Source organism: Amblyomma americanum, chromosome 4 (genome assembly GCF_052857255.1).
Source record: "Amblyomma americanum isolate KBUSLIRL-KWMA chromosome 4, ASM5285725v1, whole genome shotgun sequence".
Classification (NCBI taxonomy): domain Eukaryota; kingdom Metazoa; phylum Arthropoda; class Arachnida; order Ixodida; family Ixodidae; genus Amblyomma; species Amblyomma americanum.
Genome location: NC_135500.1, coordinates 83,332,094 through 83,353,385, shown reverse-complemented (window position 1 = coordinate 83,353,385; position 21,292 = coordinate 83,332,094). Strand labels below are relative to the sequence as shown.

The 21,292-nt window shown below is 47.6% G+C and overlaps 2 long non-coding RNA genes across 6 annotated transcripts in view; one reads left to right on the top strand and one right to left on the bottom strand.

Annotated features, from left to right (window-relative positions):
• Nucleotides 1-5,830: 5,830 nt before the first annotated feature.
• The window catches only part of LOC144128099 (uncharacterized), a 62,575-nt gene continuing 47,113 nt past the window's right edge, over nt 5,831-21,292 (bottom strand). For all 5 annotated transcript variants that reach the window (XR_013313685.1, XR_013313683.1, XR_013313681.1 and 2 more), the window contains 2 exons: nt 20,628-20,786; nt 5,831-7,322 (listed from right to left, as the gene is read on the bottom strand). This is a non-coding gene — a long non-coding RNA (uncharacterized LOC144128099). The remainder of the gene's footprint in view (nt 7,323-20,627; nt 20,787-21,292) is intronic.
• LOC144128100 (uncharacterized) lies at nt 7,319-13,068 on the top strand. The gene is made up of 3 exons (XR_013313686.1): nt 7,319-10,773; nt 10,940-11,114; nt 12,776-13,068. It is a non-coding gene; the product is annotated as an uncharacterized LOC144128100 (long non-coding RNA).

The window sequence follows — 21,292 nt, the reverse complement described above, 5'->3', positions numbered from 1 at the left end:
TGAGCGTAAGCACTCATTTTTTCTCCATGGCTTTTCGCACTTGCTTAGAAGAATGCCTCAGTTTGCTCTTTTTCGAAATAAGTCTATGGCTCTGCTAATTTGTGCCCATAATACCCTCTTTACATGGGCAGCCTAACTATAGTTAAGCTTAACTGAGGTTATAGGACTTAACTATGGTTAGCACAGGCCGTAGTTGGCCGCGCTTACACGCAGTTTGGGCATGTCGGTTGGTGTGACGGAAACCACCATGTGATCACCTCCATTGAGAATTTGTGACTGCACCTATACCAGTGTATTATTAAATACGGTTACTTTAAAAAGGATAAATGAAAGAAAAAATGGTTGTTTATCACGCTACCCCCTGCGGGGCAGTGCTTTGGTTACGCATGTGGCGGACATTAACGAAAAGCAAAAAGTCTACAAACGATGGTTTTAGCTGACTTTTTAGCCGACATAATAGCCACTTGTAGCCACTACTTTGCTGGGAGCCGTCGTGGGAGCATTGGGCCTCTTTTGATTGCAAGCGCACCTCGTGTACGTGATCGGTGCAGTCACGTGCGGAGTCTAATTGCCTGCTTACGTTCTGTGTGTGCAATATCGTGTATTGTGAGTGTGTGTGTGTTAACATTCAGCATTCAGGCAGCGATGGCTTCACGCGGGCCTGTGGCGGATGGTGGGGACGACGCCGACGTTGAATTTTGGGCTGCTTTCGCTACGCATCAGGCAGCACTTCAACGCCTCCGCATGCAGCCTCTGAGCGCCGAAATCGACATGCTGAAAACGAAAAGCAGGCGATCGAAACGCCTTTTGTTGGCGGCGGTTCTTCAGTGCACGCGGCAGCGAGCGTTATGGATGTATCCATGCCCAAACTCGTGGTACGAGACGACGCTGCCCTATCTTCCGGACAGCGGCTTCCGCGATAATTTCAGTATGAACCACGCCACATTTCACTATATTGTGGGCGTTTGCGAGAACATGCGTCGGCAAGACACCAGCATGCGAAAGGCAACTGCTCTGGAAAAACGCGTGGCGATTGGCTTTTTCCGCCTCGCAACGTCAGCTGAAGAGCGGACTGTAGCAAACCTTTTTGGCGTGAGCCCTGCCTCCGTGAACATGATATTCTGCGTGTTCTGCGCCGTAATTGTGCACAACTTGGAAGCGCAATTCGTGGGTTTCCCAAAGTTGCATGAATTGCAGGAGCACATGCGCCAGTTCGCTGCAGTTCGTGGCTTTCCTCAAGGTGTTGGTGCCCCTGGATGGCTGCCACATCGAGGTGTGCCCTCCAAAGGAAGAGGCGACAGATTATTTTAACTATAAACGGTGGTACAGCATCATCCTCCTCGCTGTGGTTGAACACAGGTACAAGTGTTTGTACACCAACAGTGGGAGTCTTGGAAGAAATAATGACTGCAGTGTTTCAGATCTCACGACTTCCCCGTATTTTAGACAGAGATCTGTTTCAATTTGAAACAAAGACAATTCAAGGGGTGCAAGTTGGTCCAGTGCGTCTTGCTGACCAAGCGTTCGCCCTGCAGAGGCATGTAATGAAACCCTAACCCTTTCCTGGAACTGCTGGGTCGCCCGCACAGACCTTCAACTACCATATATCAAGTGCCAGACATGTGTTGTAGAAAATGCGTTTGGACGTGCTAAGGCACGCTTCCGAATGCTGTTAAAGGGCGTCGAGTGCGATATTCACAATGTGAACATTGTGGTCCGAGCTGCTTGTGTGCTACACGTCTGCAAGCAATTCAGTGATCAGTGTGATGCAGGATGGATGAGTGCGGTGCAAAGCGCAAACGAAAGGTGTCCCCAACCAGTATACACGAGTAGCCGATTAGAGCCGTCGGGAGTAGCAGCAGTAAGGAATGCCCTGGTGAACCACCTTGCAGGCAACTGAAACATTTTGCATAAATCTGGCAAATCTGGCATAAGGTGGCAAAATCTTTAGCTTTTCATGAGAGCTACAAAAACAGACGCTTAGTTTTTTGCTGATCGGCAGAGATTTGGTTGTTTCATTACCAGTTTATAAAAGAAGAGTGTCCACTTCTGAACAGGCCATAGCAAAGTTAAGAGAGAAGTGACTACAGAGATGAATGGTAATGTATGCATATGAAATAACCTAAAATGAGTGATATCAGAAGACACTGTTTACATATAAATTACACAAAAGTGGCAACAAAACTGAACTCCGATGTTGACCGGATTGTAAAACACTTGAGCTAAAGTAGTAACCTGTTTGAATGACTTGAGCATAGCTACAAAGGTAGTTGCAAAAAAATAATAAATGCAATTTTTCACAAATCTTTCATATCCTGTGTTTTGCACTGTGCTTTCTATTCTTAAATACTCTGAAAGCAACAGTGATGTTACTGGTGACCTGCATCCACTCCTTATTCACATACTACTCTTGTAGTGCACATGCATGTTTACTGATTAGAAATTATGCCTGTAAAATATCGGTATTGTGGCTGCAGGGCAGTGCGCGCACCCGTGAGCGAACCTTGGTGAGCCTCTGTGCACTTCTCGAACAGAGGGGCTTGACGTCCCGTCTGTTTTGCGTCAGGTAGTGCCGTGGAGTGACCGAACGCTCCGCATGTGCAACCTAGGACGATTAACAGCTGGGCACCCTGCTCCAGCTGTTGAGTGCAAACTGTTGTGCACATGTTTTTCCGTTCTTTAGTTAACTCTGCACGCACGCGACTTGTACAAATGTACTATGTAAATAGTGTATTTATCACCTCTTCCTCTATCCTTTCTCACTGTCCGCTCACCTCTTTCATTTCACTTCTTCAAACTGCCTGCTGTCCTGTATTTCCGCTGCCCCAGCTCAGGTGCTACAGTATCGATGGCAGATGCCGGGACTGGCAAAAATCTTTTACCTTCCTTTTTGTTAATTTTAAAATACACACTACTACTAGTAATCACATGCTGTTGTATCATGAACGCAAACCAACAAATACTGAGCATTCATAATGAATGTTTAGTATATTTATTTTATTTATTTATTCAAAATATCCCCAAAGGCCCTCATCCGAGGGTATTACATGGGGGGGTGGAAGCGGGTACAAGACATTGTTTCAAGGTTATAATAATGTAATAAACCAAACTGGCGAAATCACAAATATCTTTTTCTTTTTATGGCGCAAAGGCATCTATGGCCAAAGAGCGCCATGACACAAGGTAATTTTCTTTTTCTCAAGTTGGGGTCAAAGACCTATTTCCCAAGCATTTCACCCTAAATAAGCCGAGCACCAGAGCAGGGGAAAGCTTGTACCCATTGTATCAACGGTGAATATCCGGCGGCACTGGGGACCAAACCCCGCACCTCCCGCATACGAGACGGATGCTCAACCACTTGGCCACCGTTGTGGTTTCACAAGTATAAATGAAAAATAGACATCCACAAGAAGATTCGGAACAATGCACATAACAGCAGAATTTTAGGAACAGATAACAGCACCGCAAGGAAAAGACAACGCCGGAAAAAGTGTGCTGAAGTATATATGAAAAATAAAAGAAGACAAGACAGAAGACAGTACGCTGAAAAAAACCTTTTTAGTTGTTGAAACATGCGTGATTAAGGTGTTGGAACTTATTTAGGTCACATATGGCAGTGTGTGATGGTAAAGTTCAGTTATTGTGCACGATAAAAAAGAATATGCATAGTGGAATTACTGGTAGTTAATGTGCTTAACTATGTGAGGATGATCACGACATGGAAAGGTAACAGGCAGTGGCTGAAAGAATTCACCATGAAGGGAAGGATGGTGATAAAGGTTACGGAAAAGTGATAGGCAGGAAATTTTCTTACTCGGCTGTAAACTTCATGAGGTGACACTGGTGTAACATGAATAATCAGAAAAGATGAATCGCGCAGCACAGTTTTTTGCAAGGCTTTGATGTTACTTATGATATAAGTCTGATGAGGATCCCAAATGGCAGACGTGTATTAAGAGTTTCGGACTGAATAATGTGGTATACGCAAGTTTTTTATTACATGTGTTGCGGCCTCTTTCAAATTATAATTGAGAAGTCCAAAAGTATGATTAGCGGAGGCAAGAGTGAGATTAATGTGATGCTTCCATGATAAGTTAGACTGAAGGTTCACGCCAAGATACTTGTAACATGTGGAGAGTTCTACACTATAGCTATGAAGAGAGTAGGTGATAGGAACATGAGGCTTGTTGGTGAATGACATGACCTTAGATTTGGAAAGATTTAATGGCATTAACCAATTAGAACACCATGTGCTTATCGCTTCTAGAGCAGACTGCAGTAATTGGTTGTCAGCGTTGCAGGTTATACATCGATAAAGCACGCAATCATCAGCAAATAGCCTGATTATAGACGTCATGTAACTGGGTAAATCATTAATATAGATGAGAAAAAGTAAACTGGCTTCCAGACGTAACATTAGCAAAACATGAGCTTGAGTTGTTAACTGCTGTGAACTGGATTCTAGATGAGAGGAAATCAGCTATCCATGCAATAATATAAGAGTGAACGTTCAGCTGTGAAAGTTTAACAACCTTTGGTGAGGAATGCGATCAAATGCTTAAGAAAAATCGAAAAATATTGCTTCAACTTGAAAACCAGCATCAGTCAGTGCATGTATGTCGTAAATAAAATCGGCAAGTTGGGTGTCGCATGAGTAGCCCTTGCGAAAACAGCACTGATGATCAAAGATAATGCTATGATCGTCAAGGGCCTCTTTCATCGGCCCCCCCTCTCGCTCCAGGTTTCCTGCCTGCCAGGAACGGAAATGGCTCACTTCCCGCCCCTCCCAGCAGAGGACACTGAACCAGTAGGGCACCCTTCAGTCCTCTGAGTATCATATTGAGGACTCGCAAGAGGACACCAACCCTGACGAGCCTTCTAGCACCCACCCAGCTGTGGATACTTCCTCCTCTGCTAACCAAGGCACAGAGGAAGGGGAATGGTTCGTCCAAGAATCTTGTGGGTGCCATCGGTGTCCACACCACCCCCCTCTCCCCCCTGAGAAAAAGGATAGTCAAGTGGGGACTATCATTTTCCGTCCCCGGAACAAAAGGTGGCTCCTTCCAGCAACACTGAAAGAGTTCCGCATAGCTGTGGAGCTCTCCTCCACACCGGGAGTCTCCTTTGTGAAGGTCAACCCTCATGTAACATTGTTGCCGTGGATGTACTCACCACACAGGCAATGGGGGCTCTTCTCGGCATCCACAGCCTTGCCGGATAACAGTCCGGCCACGACCTGCTGCGAACAAGGGCACCTCCATGAGCTTCATCCATGGCGTGCCTGCTGACCTGGGGGATGCTGACCTGCCTGCAGCCCTGGAGTGCTCCGTGCCTATCCTGGGGGTACGTCGTGGCTAGCCCAATACCCTCCAGATCACCTTAGGGGCGCCACAGCTGCCACCTCACGTGGCAATCTACAAGCTGTGACTGCCTGTCCGTCCGGCCCTCCCGCGTCCCATCCAGTGAGGTTGATGTGGCCGCCTTGACCATGTCACGGCCAGCTGCACTCTACCGCAACTCTGCCGCCGCTGTGGATGCCACCATGGGCCTGGTGCCTGTGATGCTCCAGTACCCCGGTACACTAACTGTGGAGGGGCCCATCCCACAGACAATCCGGCATGTCGCCGCTGGCAAGAAGAACGACGGGTGGCGGCAGCCATCACTGCCACACCAGAACCTGTTTTCCAGAGAGCCATTTGAACCAACCTCCGGACAGGGCAGGGTCCTACGCCCAGGCCCTCAAAACCAGGCCAACACCAGCAGACCCCCCCTGGCCACCCCCACTGGCAGACCAGCCTGCAGCTCCCCAAAGCTGCACTGGACCTACCAAATAACATAATGGAATGACTCAAATTTTTCCATTCCTATACTCCGGGTACAGTCCGACACCTGCAAGAGCACGACTCGCTCATTCGCGTACATCAGCTCTGCCATCTTTAGACAGCAAGTTAGCCTGCATCAATGTAGACTTTGGCGAAGCAGTCATCTTAGACGGCTTTGTGAGAAATCGAACACATCCCAAGATGGCGGCTGTCCGGCTAGACGTCTAAGTAGCTGTCTACTTGGGAATATTGGAGCGCACCCTGTGTTAGAATCAGGCTAAGGGGAGTTGACATAGCACTGTCTATCCCCATCCAGACGATAACACTCGTCCTTTTTTCTACGTGGTCGATCCTGTTCATCTCTTGAAGTGCGTCAGGAACAATTGCATTAACCAGAAAAACCCTGGAACATGCCTCTATTTCTCTGAAATGGACTTGAGTGGAACAATGCCTGACGGGCCTCCTCGTATGAAAGCTGTTTCTTTCGCAGCTGTGCAGCAGCTTTATTCTTCAGAGAAGACGTCGCTTGTGAAGGCTGCTTACAGACTGAACACAAAAGCCGTGAATCCAACTTCAATGGGGCGGCAAAATGTAAAGCTCGTTCTCGGCGTCATTAATCAGATTGTGTCAAATGCCCTCAGAACACATGGTTCCGCGTTCAGGATTCCTCAAGCTGAGTTGACTGCTCTTTTCATTGACATTATCCTCACATGGTGGCAAATAGTCAACGTTAAGACCCCTTTCAAAGGCCACAGGCTAAAGGACAGCGTGCAAGACCCTGTAAGGTCTGTTGATGACACACAGTTTTCCTGAGTGCCGCTGTCGACTGGTTGGACGCTTGGGGGAGAATCAACATCACCAGTGGCTCGCTGACGAAAGAGACACACAGTGCTTTGCGAGTGACATGCTATTATCTGGTAGAACTCTCGCGCTACTGCTTAGAGGAACTTCACTTCAAGTATGTTCTGCTGGGCAAATTTCAGACGGACGTGCTAGAAGACCGGTTCGGCAGTTACCCGCCAGCTGGCAAGATCACAGTACCACATTTCCATGCGTCAGCTCTACGAATGTGAGAAGCTTCGTCTTCAAAAACTTTTGACATTACCACGCGAGGAAACAAAGTGTGAAGACGTAAGTGAAGATCTTGTGGCGTGCAACTTTTCTGTGGCTGTCAGCGACGACAATATTACACGTGCCCACTCTGACACGGATGCTATTGTTTACATTGCAGGATATGCTGCTCATGCTGCTTTAAAGAGGCTTTCATGTTCTACTTGCTTCAGCACATTGGTCATTGAAAATCGAGAGATCGAAGCGGAAAACACTGTCATGATAGCTAACCTGTCAAGAGGAGGGCTCAAGTTTCCCCAGCCATTGACAGTTCACATGGTACTGATAACAAAACTAGTTCCAGAGAAGTCGTCTTTCGGAGCCAACATGGAACATTTTCTCTCCTGTAGTAATCAACGTGGTGTAGTGATTTCACAGACGATTTGCCTCCTGGAAGAAAATGACATTGAGACATGTGAAAATGGCCACACTGCACAAACTCTCCTGCGCTTGGTAGTTCGCGTTGCAGCCAACACTGTTTTAAACAACTTTTACAAACTAAGAAATGACGCCATACAAGACAATGCGCAGCAGAAGGCCGCAGCCCGGAAAGCAGTAACGCTTAAGAACAAGTAAGTTTTATCCCAAAAGCAATAAAAATGGTTTGCAAACACTTCATTGCTGGTGTCTCATCGTTTGTTACTGTAATGGTCAGACTAGCCGTACAAATACTTCATTTATGCAGGCAAATGCTAACTCACGTGGTAGAACTTAACAGAGCAACATTATTGTGAGTGTCATTATACCTGTGTGTGAAAGTTTTAAGCGAAACACAATATATAATAAAGCTACCACAATGAGCAGAAGACGGTGTTTTTTTTTTTCCACCTTTAAAGAACTTCTAGTTTAAAAACTAGATATACGCATGTGCGGTCTGTGCAGTTGGGTTTTACCGAGAGGTGGACATCACGTACGTGATAGAGCGTAATAATTAGATCATTAATTGAAATTAACTAATCAGTTTTTTTATATAATGACAAATATTATATTGTGAAATTGGCGGCTGTATGCTAAATTGTTTATTAAGAAAAAAACTGGATTAGCAGCTCGAACCACTAACTTTCTTGACAGTAAGGTGTTCTGAAAAAAAAAATATATATATATATAAAGCAAATAAATTGTAGCCTAAGGCATGCACAAACTTGCACATTTCTTTTTTACAGCAACGACAAAAATAAAAATGAAGGAATCACTTATGAGACAGCTAAGAGCTTCTTAGCTGCTAGGTGCGGCAGTACCCTAATAGTGCAGACGGTCGCGGCGTGCTGAAATAGCGGAGCGCAGCACCGGCACAAAAGACTCAGGGTGGGCTGCACCTAAACCAGCTCTCGCCTTTACCGTCTCGGCCATACTGCCTCCCCTGGGTGCACATTGTGCAACGACCCAGCGGAGACAGCCCAGCACCTGCTGTGTGAATGCCCTGCCTTCATGCCTGCCAAGTCCATCATGGAGGTGGGCTTCCACACCTCGGGCCTCCCCAGCTCTTCACTGGAACACCTGTTCCCTGGCGGCCACCATCCCACCAAGGCCTTCCGGCACCTCCTCTCCTTCCTGGAGGCAACGGCCTCTCTTGCCGCCTCTAGGCCTGGGAGGGCAGCATATGCCAACTGGCATTGACACTGCGACTGCACGCCTACGCTCTCCTATCAATCTTTTCCCCCTCCCCCAGTTATTGTATATAGAGAAACTAAATGTGAGGGACAAATCACGTGGGAATTCCAAAACAGGCAGACGACCATTGATCACCTTGCTCCTACGTAAGCGTGGCGTCGTGGGACCGGCAGCTGCAAGTGGAGGCGGGCCTAGCGTGGGAGCCGGTCCCCTGCATTTTCCGGGGCAGCACCATCGCGGACCACCTGGCGGCGACCCGGAAGCCGTGATGCCACCGGAGCCGGCGGCCGCGTACTGGCCGGAGTGCAGTGGCTTGGTCGTCAGCCGGCGCACGCACGTTGCCTCCCGCTACCACCGGCAGCATCTGGAGGGGAGCGACCTCGACGCCGAGGTGGTTCGGGCCCGGATGGCTGTCGCCCCGGAGCCCCGAGTCCTGGTCGCACAACCCGGGCCAGGGAGCGAGCCTCCTGCCGCGACGCCATCCCCAGGAGCACCAGGGGACGTTCGGTCTTTAGGGAGGAGGAGTGTGGGAGTTTCGGAGTGGCGTACCGCTCCCTGGCCAGCGAGGCGCACCGTGGAGACGTAGGAAAGCGGACGCTTTCCTCCTTCCCCACGGGCAAGTAGCCAGAGGGTCTGCTCGAGAGCACTGAGCCGCCTCCTTGCTCGAAACCGGTCGCAAGCGCGCACCACCAGGTGCCGCCGGAGCAGTCGCTGATTGGCCGAATGTGACAATGGGCAAGTGCGCCGAGATCGGCGGATACCAGCCATGGCCGAAGGGAGACTTCAACGAGCTGCGACAGCGAGAGGACGTCAGGTAATTCAGCCCCTTCTTCCCTCTTTGTTGTCGCCATCTTGACCCATTAGCCGCACGACCAAGCCAGACTGCAAGGGTCACAGATCAAGCTTCAAGCAGTCAGCGACTTTGGGAGAACCAATAAACCTTTGGTCCCGGGCAAAGCGTCCTGTTCCGTGATGCGTTTATTTTGCATTTCCGCTGCGCCGCCGCGAGAACGGCCGCGCACGGTGTGTAATACCGGGAGCTCAGAGTTCACGGCCTAGACCTCAAAGGAGGCTCGACGGCCTAGAAAGAACTCCCACAATTCAAACGATTTTGATCATAAAATTCGAGGGTTTCTTTTGTTATTCTGCAGGCCCCAATGTTAACCACTCCTCACTTAAAGGGAATGAAGCGCAGCCAGGCCTTGAAACCGACACTGGCAGCCAAGGTGACATTCACCTTTTGGAAGAGAAAGGTTTGTGCTGCTGCTGGTTGTCTTTTGCAGCGTTGGTTAAAAGAAAAGCATTCTGAACCTGTGCTAGACTGGCTTGCAAGTTTTCTGGAAAGACAAACTGAATGACAGTGTGCAAAATGATTCTTCATCAGGCCTCATTGAAGCTACTTCATCAGAAAGAAATGACTTGGGTAATTCTGACTGCGATGAATTAGATGCAATGAAATGCCGTCTAGACTTGGAGGCAAAGAGACGGAGAAAGGCTGAGTCTGAACGGGACCAGCTAAGAGAATCCCTGGGACGCCTTCTCGCAGAAGACCAGATCTATATGCTGGGGAAGGGCACCATGAGAGGTTCATCCTGCACCAAAGCTACGGTGGAAGGAGCACTGAAGCTGCGACTTGAATGTGGCTCTCGTGGTTACGAGTACCTGCGGGAAACTGGCTGGCCTCTTCCAGAGGAAAGGACCTTGCAAAGCCACATAGAGGACGTCAAAATGCCTCCAGGTAAAACCGTATTATTTTCGCGACCTTTAAATAACTTAACTGAGTGGTTTTGTGACGCCACAAGAGAAAATTCGACTCTGCGCTTCGAAAGTGAAACCAAAACTGCCCTTTTCCCGAGGTCATCGTCAGCAATCCCTACTGCCATCGACATGAGAGTTCACGCCATGTTTTCACGCTGACGGCCACAAACATGGAGGAAAGAAGGAAAAGAGGAGAGGCTGCTACGTCACATTTTTTTGAAGCCGGAAGCGAGGGCTCTGCCATGACACTTGGCCGTTTTCTCAGCCAATGGCATGCGAGCGCCGCGAAGATCAACGCGAGCGGCGCGAGCAGACGATTTCGCGCCGCGCCAAGCTGTCGGCAGCTGTCAGACACGGCGGAAAGTGAGACTTCTGCTTCCATTGACAACAAAGACGCTGCGATGCCCAGCTGCTGCGTTCCTGGGTGTCGGTCGCGCACGCCAGGACAAGAACCGGGCGTCACTTTCCACACGTAAGTATACTGCATTTTGTTTTCGTATTTAATTGAATGCGTAATGAGTAAAATGCATGCTCGCAGAACATAACGCACGACACGGCGTGAATGTGGTATTCGTACCGCCCCGGCCTTATTGGTGGCTCTTTGTCCGAGTGCAGTGAATAGTATTGTTCTCAAACAGGTTTCCGAAAGATCCAGAGCGAAGGAGGCAGTGGACTGAGGCCGTTAGACCAGGCCAAAGAGACTGGGAGCCAGCAAAATGGACCTGCGTATGTTCAAAACATTTCCTGCCCGAGCACTTCGATCGGATGTCGCTGCTCGTAGTTCGTATACGTGCGGATGCCGTCCCCCTTCAGGTGAGGATCCACCTTCTATACATTCTCAAGAGATTGGAAAGAAATGCTCTTATTGAGAAGGTGCTTTATTATAACTTGACTGCATAAGCATGCGTTCAATATGATGTTTTAGGTGTTCGTGCAAGAAATAGAACGATTTGTGAATAAATGGCTTTAGCTAGACGTTATGATCGAGTAGCGCGGCTACAGTACTCCTGCACTGATAAAAAGTAATTGTGTCATTATACTCCTAAACTGGCTGCGGTTTATATATGGCTCTGGTGAAATTCTGCTTACTGTACATGATTATTTATTTATTAGCTTACGCACTCCATCATTAGAAGAAAATAAAAAAAAGAGCATCGAGCACACCACAGTTTTCCTTGGGGCATCATTTCTATTTAATTATTACTTGTAGTGTGCAAATGTTTGCGCCTAGCAGTAGGCGGTGCATTTTTTGTTGTCATCTCGGCCATAGCACCTGGGAAGTGTCACTGAGAGAGCACTGTAATTCCTTAAAACTATAGTTCGTTTACAAAGGAAATCACAAAGAAGTTCCATAAGGCATAGAGCACCGTACGTATTTGCTCGCGTGATTTGCGCACGTTTTTTTCTTTAATTAGGACTCCAAAAAGAGGGTGCGCAATTTACACGCAAGCGAGTTATCCGAACATGTCCTAAAAAAAGGTTGGCACCCCTCGCCCCATGGCAACAAGGTTGACACGTCCCCCCCCCCCCCCCCCCCCCCTTCCCCACGCTATAGCTCCCCGCGGGGTGGCATGACATGACGGCACCGCACGTGCTTAGCTCAAAGCAATAAACGCGCAAAGATTCAATCGCGAAGTCAGCCGTGGGAGGAGATAACGGGCAATAAAACGGGGCCCTTGCGTGTGGCCCGACTGACTAGCGGCAAACCGTATAGCAAACGGTACGGTATTTTTGGATTCGGGAGCGCGCGCAACTGTTCGTCCGGGACAGCGACCGCCAGCGCGAGCAAGCCGGGTAAACGGCACAGTTCGCACCCGCGTACATGCTGGTGGTCTGGCTCAGCATAGTTCGCAAAATGTGCGAGTAGTTTTTTTTTTTATCGGGTTAAAAGTTTGAACTTTTTGGGGTGCACAATCTATGTGCGGGCGCAAATTACGCGAGTAAATACGGTAAATGTCATACACATAAGGAAAAAGGGAAGCATGAGACAAAGAAAAAAAGACAAAACACAGGCAGAAAGCTTGGCCAAATGTTTAGGGGAATCCCGTTTTTTTTGCGAAGTTTCTGTGGAAACAATTTATAGCTTTCCTTTAGCCGCTTGGGTGGATGCCAATGAGTATAATTAGCTCCCTTATTATACAGATACGGCAGTTCTGCATATATAATTCCTCATACACATAGCATACACACTTCATGGGGTATAGCTGGGTGAGCCTGAGGAGAGACACCCCACTCTCCCTTCTCAAAAATATGGTAGACCTGCTGTACTAACAATGCATTTCTCTGCTGTTGCTTTCTTAAGAAATGGGTGCACTCTCGCCCACTGGCTGTGTTCCATATTGACAGTCTCAGATTGGTACATCTGTCTGTTGAATTACATGCTGGTACATCTGTCTGTTGAATTACATGCATCTTTTTAGCTAAGGCTGGCGTTCCACTGCGAGCATGTGATGCACCTCATTATTCATTTACAGCAGGAACCCCTTTCACAGCAGCCAGGCGATGGCACAGCTGTTGCTGCCACTGCTCAGCATGGCGCCCAGCAAGCACTAACACAAAGTCACACATCTCCAGCGTCTCCACTGCAACAGGTATTTTCAAACAGCGCTGTTTTGTGACTACTACAGCTATTCAAAGCATCACAGTGGCTGTGTATATGTTGGAGTAGGAGCTACAAACACTGCTTCCTGGCACGGGCTCACCAGAAGATTTATCCGAATCCCATGACACACTAGTCATCATATTTCTTAACCCTTCAGACAGCACTCAAAACAGTCTTAAAGCGTGATGCTCCACCTCCATCTTTCACTAGCTGCTTAAAGCTGAACACCTTGTATGCTTGGTACATGATGTATGCGTTAACAAAGAGGGCACTATCATTAGCAATATGGATAAGATATCAAATAGCCAAAGAGACAAAAATCTATGCAGTAGCCAATGCAATCAGAACGTTAATGAGAGAAGCCGCAGCGCACAGCAATGGGACATCCCGTAGCAGTAAGAGAAGAGGAAGTAACGGAAGCCTTAGTAGGAATGAAAAGCGGGAAAGCAGCTGATGAGGATCAGGTAACAGCAGATTTGTTGAAGGAGGGAGGGGAGATTGTGCTAGTAGAACTAGCCATCCTATATATGCAATGCCTTGTGACCTCGAGAGTACCAGGAGCTTGGAAGAATGCTCATTTTTTCTCCATGGCTTTTCGCACTTGCTTAGAAGAATGCCTCAGTTTGCTCTTTTTCGAAATAAGTCTATGGCTCTGCTAATTTGTGCCCATAATACCCTCTTTACATGGGCAGCCTAACTATAGTTAAGCTTAACTGAGGTTATAGGACTTAACTATGGTTAGCACAGGCCGTAGTTGGCCGCGCTTACACGCAGTTTGGGCATGTCGGTTGGTGTGACGGAAACCACCATGTGATCACCTCCATTGAGAATTTGTGACTGCACCTATACCAGTGTATTATTAAATACGGTTACTTTAAAAAGGATAAATGAAAGAAAAAATGGTTGTTTATCACGCTACCCCCTGCGGGGCAGTGCTTTGGTTACGCATGTGGCGGACATTAACGAAAAGCAAAAAGTCTACAAACGATGGTTTTAGCTGACTTTTTAGCCGACATAATAGCCACTTGTAGCCACTACTTTGCTGGGAGCCGTCGTGGGAGCATTGGGCCTCTTTTGATTGCAAGCGCACCTCGTGTACGTGATCGGTGCAGTCACGTGCGGAGTCTAATTGCCTGCTTACGTTCTGTGTGTGCAATATCGTGTATTGTGAGTGTGTGTGTGTTAACATTCAGCATTCAGGCAGCGATGGCTTCACGCGGGCCTGTGGCGGATGGTGGGGACGACGCCGACGTTGAATTTTGGGCTGCTTTCGCTACGCATCAGGCAGCACTTCAACGCCTCCGCATGCAGCCTCTGAGCGCCGAAATCGACATGCTGAAAACGAAAAGCAGGCGATCGAAACGCCTTTTGTTGGCGGCGGTTCTTCAGTGCACGCGGCAGCGAGCGTTATGGATGTATCCATGCCCAAACTCGTGGTACGAGACGACGCTGCCCTATCTTCCGGACAGCGGCTTCCGCGATAATTTCAGTATGAACCACGCCACATTTCACTATATTGTGGGCGTTTGCGAGAACATGCGTCGGCAAGACACCAGCATGCGAAAGGCAACTGCTCTGGAAAAACGCGTGGCGATTGGCTTTTTCCGCCTCGCAACGTCAGCTGAAGAGCGGACTGTAGCAAACCTTTTTGGCGTGAGCCCTGCCTCCGTGAACATGATATTCTGCGTGTTCTGCGCCGTAATTGTGCACAACTTGGAAGCGCAATTCGTGGGTTTCCCAAAGTTGCATGAATTGCAGGAGCACATGCGCCAGTTCGCTGCAGTTCGTGGCTTTCCTCAAGGTGTTGGTGCCCCTGGATGGCTGCCACATCGAGGTGTGCCCTCCAAAGGAAGAGGCGACAGATTATTTTAACTATAAACGGTGGTACAGCATCATCCTCCTCGCTGTGGTTGAACACAGGTACAAGTGTTTGTACACCAACAGTGGGAGTCTTGGAAGAAATAATGACTGCAGTGTTTCAGATCTCACGACTTCCCCGTATTTTAGACAGAGATCTGTTTCAATTTGAAACAAAGACAATTCAAGGGGTGCAAGTTGGTCCAGTGCGTCTTGCTGACCAAGCGTTCGCCCTGCAGAGGCATGTAATGAAACCCTAACCCTTTCCTGGAACTGCTGGGTCGCCCGCACAGACCTTCAACTACCATATATCAAGTGCCAGACATGTGTTGTAGAAAATGCGTTTGGACGTGCTAAGGCACGCTTCCGAATGCTGTTAAAGGGCGTCGAGTGCGATATTCACAATGTGAACATTGTGGTCCGAGCTGCTTGTGTGCTACACGTCTGCAAGCAATTCAGTGATCAGTGTGATGCAGGATGGATGAGTGCGGTGCAAAGCGCAAACGAAAGGTGTCCCCAACCAGTATACACGAGTAGCCGATTAGAGCCGTCGGGAGTAGCAGCAGTAAGGAATGCCCTGGTGAACCACCTTGCAGGCAACTGAAACATTTTGCATAAATCTGGCAAATCTGGCATAAGGTGGCAAAATCTTTAGCTTTTCATGAGAGCTACAAAAACAGACGCTTAGTTTTTTGCTGATCGGCAGAGATTTGGTTGTTTCATTACCAGTTTATAAAAGAAGAGTGTCCACTTCTGAACAGGCCATAGCAAAGTTAAGAGAGAAGTGACTACAGCGATGAATGGTAATGTATGCATATGAAATAACCTAAAATGAGTGATATCAGAAGACACTGTTTACATATAAATTACACAAAAGTGGCAACAAAACTGAACTCCGATGTTGACCGGATTGTAAAACACTTGAGCTAAAGTAGTAACCTGTTTGAATGACTTGAGCATAGCTACAAAGGTAGTTGCAAAAAAATAATAAATGCAATTTTTCACAAATCTTTCATATCCTGTGTTTTGCACTGTGCTTTCTATTCTTAAATACTCTGAAAGCAACAGTGATGTTACTGGTGACCTGCATCCACTCCTTATTCACATACTACTCTTGTAGTGCACATGCATGTTTACTGATTAGAAATTATGCCTGTAAAATATCGGTATTGTGGCTGCAGGGCAGTGCGCGCACCCGTGAGCGAACCTTGGTGAGCCTCTGTGCACTTCTCGAACAGAGGGGCTTGACGTCCCGTCTGTTTTGCGTCAGGTAGTGCCGTGGAGTGACCGAACGCTCCGCATGTGCAACCTAGGACGATTAACAGCTGGGCACCCTGCTCCAGCTGTTGAGTGCAAACTGTTGTGCACATGTTTTTCCGTTCTTTAGTTAACTCTGCACGCACGCGACTTGTACAAATGTACTATGTAAATAGTGTATTTATCACCTCTTCCTCTATCCTTTCTCACTGTCCGCTCACCTCTTTCATTTCACTTCTTCAAACTGCCTGCTGTCCTGTATTTCCGCTGCCCCAGCTCAGGTGCTACAGTATCGATGGCAGATGCCGGGACTGGCAAAAATCTTTTACCTTCCTTTTTGTTAATTTTAAAATACACACTACTACTAGTAATCACATGCTGTTGTATCATGAACGCAAACCAACAAATACTGAGCATTCATAATGAATGTTTAGTATATTTATTTTATTTATTTATTCAAAATATCCCCAAAGGCCCTCATCCGAGGGTATTACATGGGGGGGTGGAAGCGGGTACAAGACATTGTTTCAAGGTTATAATAATGTAATAAACCAAACTGGCGAAATCACAAATATCTTTTTCTTTTTATGGCGCAAAGGCATCTATGGCCAAAGAGCGCCATGACACAAGGTAATTTTCTTTTTCTCAAGTTGGGGTCAAAGACCTATTTCCCAAGCATTTCACCCTAAATAAGCCGAGCACCAGAGCAGGGGAAAGCTTGTACCCATTGTATCAACGGTGAATATCCGGCGGCACTGGGGACCAAACCCCGCACCTCCCGCATACGAGACGGATGCTCAACCACTTGGCCACCGTTGTGGTTTCACAAGTATAAATGAAAAATAGACATCCACAAGAAGATTCGGAACAATGCACATAACAGCAGAATTTTAGGAACAGATAACAGCACCGCAAGGAAAAGACAACGCCGGAAAAAGTGTGCTGAAGTATATATGAAAAATAAAAGAAGACAAGACAGAAGACAGTACGCTGAAAAAAACCTTTTTAGTTGTTGAAACATGCGTGATTAAGGTGTTGGAACTTATTTAGGTCACATATGGCAGTGTGTGATGGTAAAGTTCAGTTATTGTGCACGATAAAAAAGAATATGCATAGTGGAATTACTGGTAGTTAATGTGCTTAACTATGTGAGGATGATCACGACATGGAAAGGTAACAGGCAGTGGCTGAAAGAATTCACCATGAAGGGAAGGATGGTGATAAAGGTTACGGAAAAGTGATAGGCAGGAAATTTTCTTACTCGGCTGTAAACTTCATGAGGTGACACTGGTGTAACATGAATAATCAGAAAAGATGAATCGCGCAGCACAGTTTTTTGCAAGGCTTTGATGTTACTTATGATATAAGTCTGATGAGGATCCCAAATGGCAGACGTGTATTAAGAGTTTCGGACTGAATAATGTGGTATACGCAAGTTTTTTATTACATGTGTTGCGGCCTCTTTCAAATTATAATTGAGAAGTCCGAAAGTATGATTAGCGGAGGCAAGAGTGAGATTAATGTGATGCTTCCATGATAAGTTAGACTGAAGGTTCACGCCAAGATACTTGTAACATGTGGAGAGTTCTACACTATAGCTATGAAGAGAGTAGGTGATAGGAACATGAGGCTTGTTGGTGAATGACATGACCTTAGATTTGGAAAGATTTAATGGCATTAACCAATTAGAACACCATGTGCTTATCGCTTCTAGAGCAGACTGCAGTAATTGGTTGTCAGCGTTGCAGGTTATACATCGATAAAGCACGCAATCATCAGCAAATAGCCTGATTATAGACGTCATGTAACTGGGTAAATCATTAATATAGATGAGAAAAAGTAAACTGGCTTCCAGACATAACATTAGCAAAACATGAGCTTGAGTTGTTAACTGCTGTGAACTGGATTCTAGATGAGAGGAAATCAGCTATCCATGCAATAATATAAGAGTGAACGTTCAGCTGTGAAAGTTTAACAACCTTTGGTGAGGAATGCGATCAAATGCTTAAGAAAAATCGAAAAATATTGCTTCAACTTGAAAACCAGCATCAGTCAGTGCATGTATGTCGTAAATAAAATCGGCAAGTTGGGTGTCGCATGAGTAGCCCTTGCGAAAACAGCACTGATGATCAAAGATAATGCTATGATCGTCAAGGGCCTCTTTCATCGGCCCCCCCTCTCGCTCCAGGTTTCCTGCCTGCCAGGAACGGAAATGGCTCACTTCCCGCCCCTCCCAGCAGAGGACACTGAACCAGTAGGGCACCCTTCAGTCCTCTGAGTATCATATTGAGGACTCGCAAGAGGACACCAACCCTGACGAGCCTTCTAGCACCCACCCAGCTGTGGATACTTCCTCCTCTGCTAACCAAGGCACAGAGGAAGGGGAATGGTTCGTCCAAGAATCTTGTGGGTGCCATCGGTGTCCACACCACCCCCCTCTCCCCCCTGAGAAAAAGGATAGTCAAGTGGGGACTATCATTTTCCGTCCCCGGAACAAAAGGTGGCTCCTTCCAGCAACACTGAAAGAGTTCCGCATAGCTGTGGAGCTCTCCTCCACACCGGGAGTCTCCTTTGTGAAGGTCAACCCTCATGTAACATTGTTGCCGTGGATGTACTCACCACACAGGCAATGGGGGCTCTTCTCGGCATCCACAGCCTTGCCGGATAACAGTCCGGCCACGACCTGCTGCGAACAAGGGCACCTCCATGAGCTTCATCCATGGCGTGCCTGCTGACCTGGGGGATGCTGACCTGCCTGCAGCCCTGGAGTGCTCCGTGCCTATCCTGGGGGTACGTCGTGGCTAGCCCAATACCCTCCAGATCACCTTAGGGGCGCCACAGCTGCCACCTCACGTGGCAATCTACAAGCTGTGACTGCCTGTCCGTCCGGCCCTCCCGCGTCCCATCCAGTGAGGTTGATGTGGCCGCCTTGACCATGTCACGGCCAGCTGCACTCTACCGCAACTCTGCCGCCGCTGTGGATGCCACCATGGGCCTGGTGCCTGTGATGCTCCAGTACCCCGGTACACTAACTGTGGAGGGGCCCATCCCACAGACAATCCGGCATGTCGCCGCTGGCAAGAAGAACGACGGGTGGCGGCAGCCATCACTGCCACACCAGAACCTGTTTTCCAGAGAGCCATTTGAACCAACCTCCGGACAGGGCAGGGTCCTACGCCCAGGCCCTCAAAACCAGGCCAACACCAGCAGACCCCCCCTGGCCACCCCCACTGGCAGACCAGCCTGCAGCTCCCCAAAGCTGCACTGGACCTACCAAATAACATAATGGAATGACTCAAATTTTTCCATTCCTATACTCCGGGTACAGTCCGACACCTGCAAGAGCACGACTCGCTCATTCGCGTACATCAGCTCTGCCATCTTTAGACAGCAAGTTAGCCTGCATCAATGTAGACTTTGGCGAAGCAGTCATCTTAGACGGCTTTGTGAGAAATCGAACACATCCCAAGATGGCGGCTGTCCGGCTAGACGTCTAAGTAGCTGTCTACTTGGGAATATTGGAGCGCACCCTGTGTTAGAATCAGGCTAAGGGGAGTTGACATAGCACTGTCTATCCCCATCCAGACGATAACACTCGTCCTTTTTTCTACGTGGTCGATCCTGTTCATCTCTTGAAGTGCGTCAGGAACAATTGCATTAACCAGAAAAACCCTGGAACATGCCTCTATTTCTCTGAAATGGACTTGAGTGGAACAATGCCTGACGGGCCTCCTCGTATGAAAGCTGTTTCTTTCGCAGCTGTGCAGCAGCTTTATTCTTCAGAGAAGACGTCGCTTGTGAAGGCTGCTTACAGACTGAACACAAAAGCCGTGAATCCAACTTCAATGGGGCGGCAAAATGTAAAGCTCGTTCTCGGCGTCATTAATCAGATTGTGTCAAATGCCCTCAGAACACATGGTTCCGCGTTCAGGATTCCTCAAGCTGAGTTGACTGCTCTTTTCATTGACATTATCCTCACATGGTGGCAAATAGTCAACGTTAAGACCCCTTTCAAAGGCCACAGGCTAAAGGACAGCGTGCAAGACCCTGTAAGGTCTGTTGATGACACACAGTTTTCCTGAGTGCCGCTGTCGACTGGTTGGACGCTTGGGGGAGAATCAACATCACCAGTGGCTCGCTGACGAAAGAGACACACAGTGCTTTGCGAGTGACATGCTATTATCTGGTAGAACTCTCGCGCTACTGCTTAGAGGAACTTCACTTCAAGTATGTTCTGCTGGGCAAATTTCAGACGGACGTGCTAGAAGACCGGTTCGGCAGTTACCCGCCAGCTGGCAAGATCACAGTACCACATTTCCATGCGTCAGCTCTACGAATGTGAGAAGCTTCGTCTTCAAAAACTTTTGACATTACCACGCGAGGAAACAAAGTGTGAAGACGTAAGTGAAGATCTTGTGGCGTGCAACTTTTCTGTGGCTGTCAGCGACGACAATATTACACGTGCCCACTCTGACACGGATGCTATTGTTTACATTGCAGGATATGCTGCTCATGCTGCTTTAAAGAGGCTTTCATGTTCTACTTGCTTCAGCACATTGGTCATTGAAAATCGAGAGATCGAAGCGGAAAACACTGTCATGATAGCTAACCTGTCAAGAGGAGGGCTCAAGTTTCCCCAGCCATTGACAGTTCACATGGTACTGATAACAAAACTAGTTCCAGAGAAGTCGTCTTTCGGAGCCAACATGGAACATTTTCTCTCCTGTAGTAATCAACGTGGTGTAGTGATTTCACAGACGATTTGCCTCCTGGAAGAAAATGACATTGAGACATGTGAAAATGGCCACACTGCACAAACTCTCCTGCGCTTGGTAGTTCGCGTTGCAGCCAACACTGTTTTAAACAACTTTTACAAACTAAGAAATGACGCCATACAAGACAATGCGCAGCAGAAGGCCGCAGCCCGGAAAGCAGTAACGCTTAAGAACAAGTAAGTTTTATCCCAAAAGCAATAAAAATGGTTTGCAAACACTTCATTGCTGGTGTCTCATCGTTTGTTACTGTAATGGTCAGACTAGCCGTACAAATACTTCATTTATGCAGGCAAATGCTAACTCACGTGGTAGAACTTAACAGAGCAACATTATTGTGAGTGTCATTATACCTGTGTGTGAAAGTTTTAAGCGAAACACAATATATAATAAAGCTACCACAATGAGCAGAAGACGGTGTTTTTTTTTTTCCACCTTTAAAGAACTTCTAGTTTAAAAACTAGATATACGCATGTGCGGTCTGTGCAGTTGGGTTTTACCGA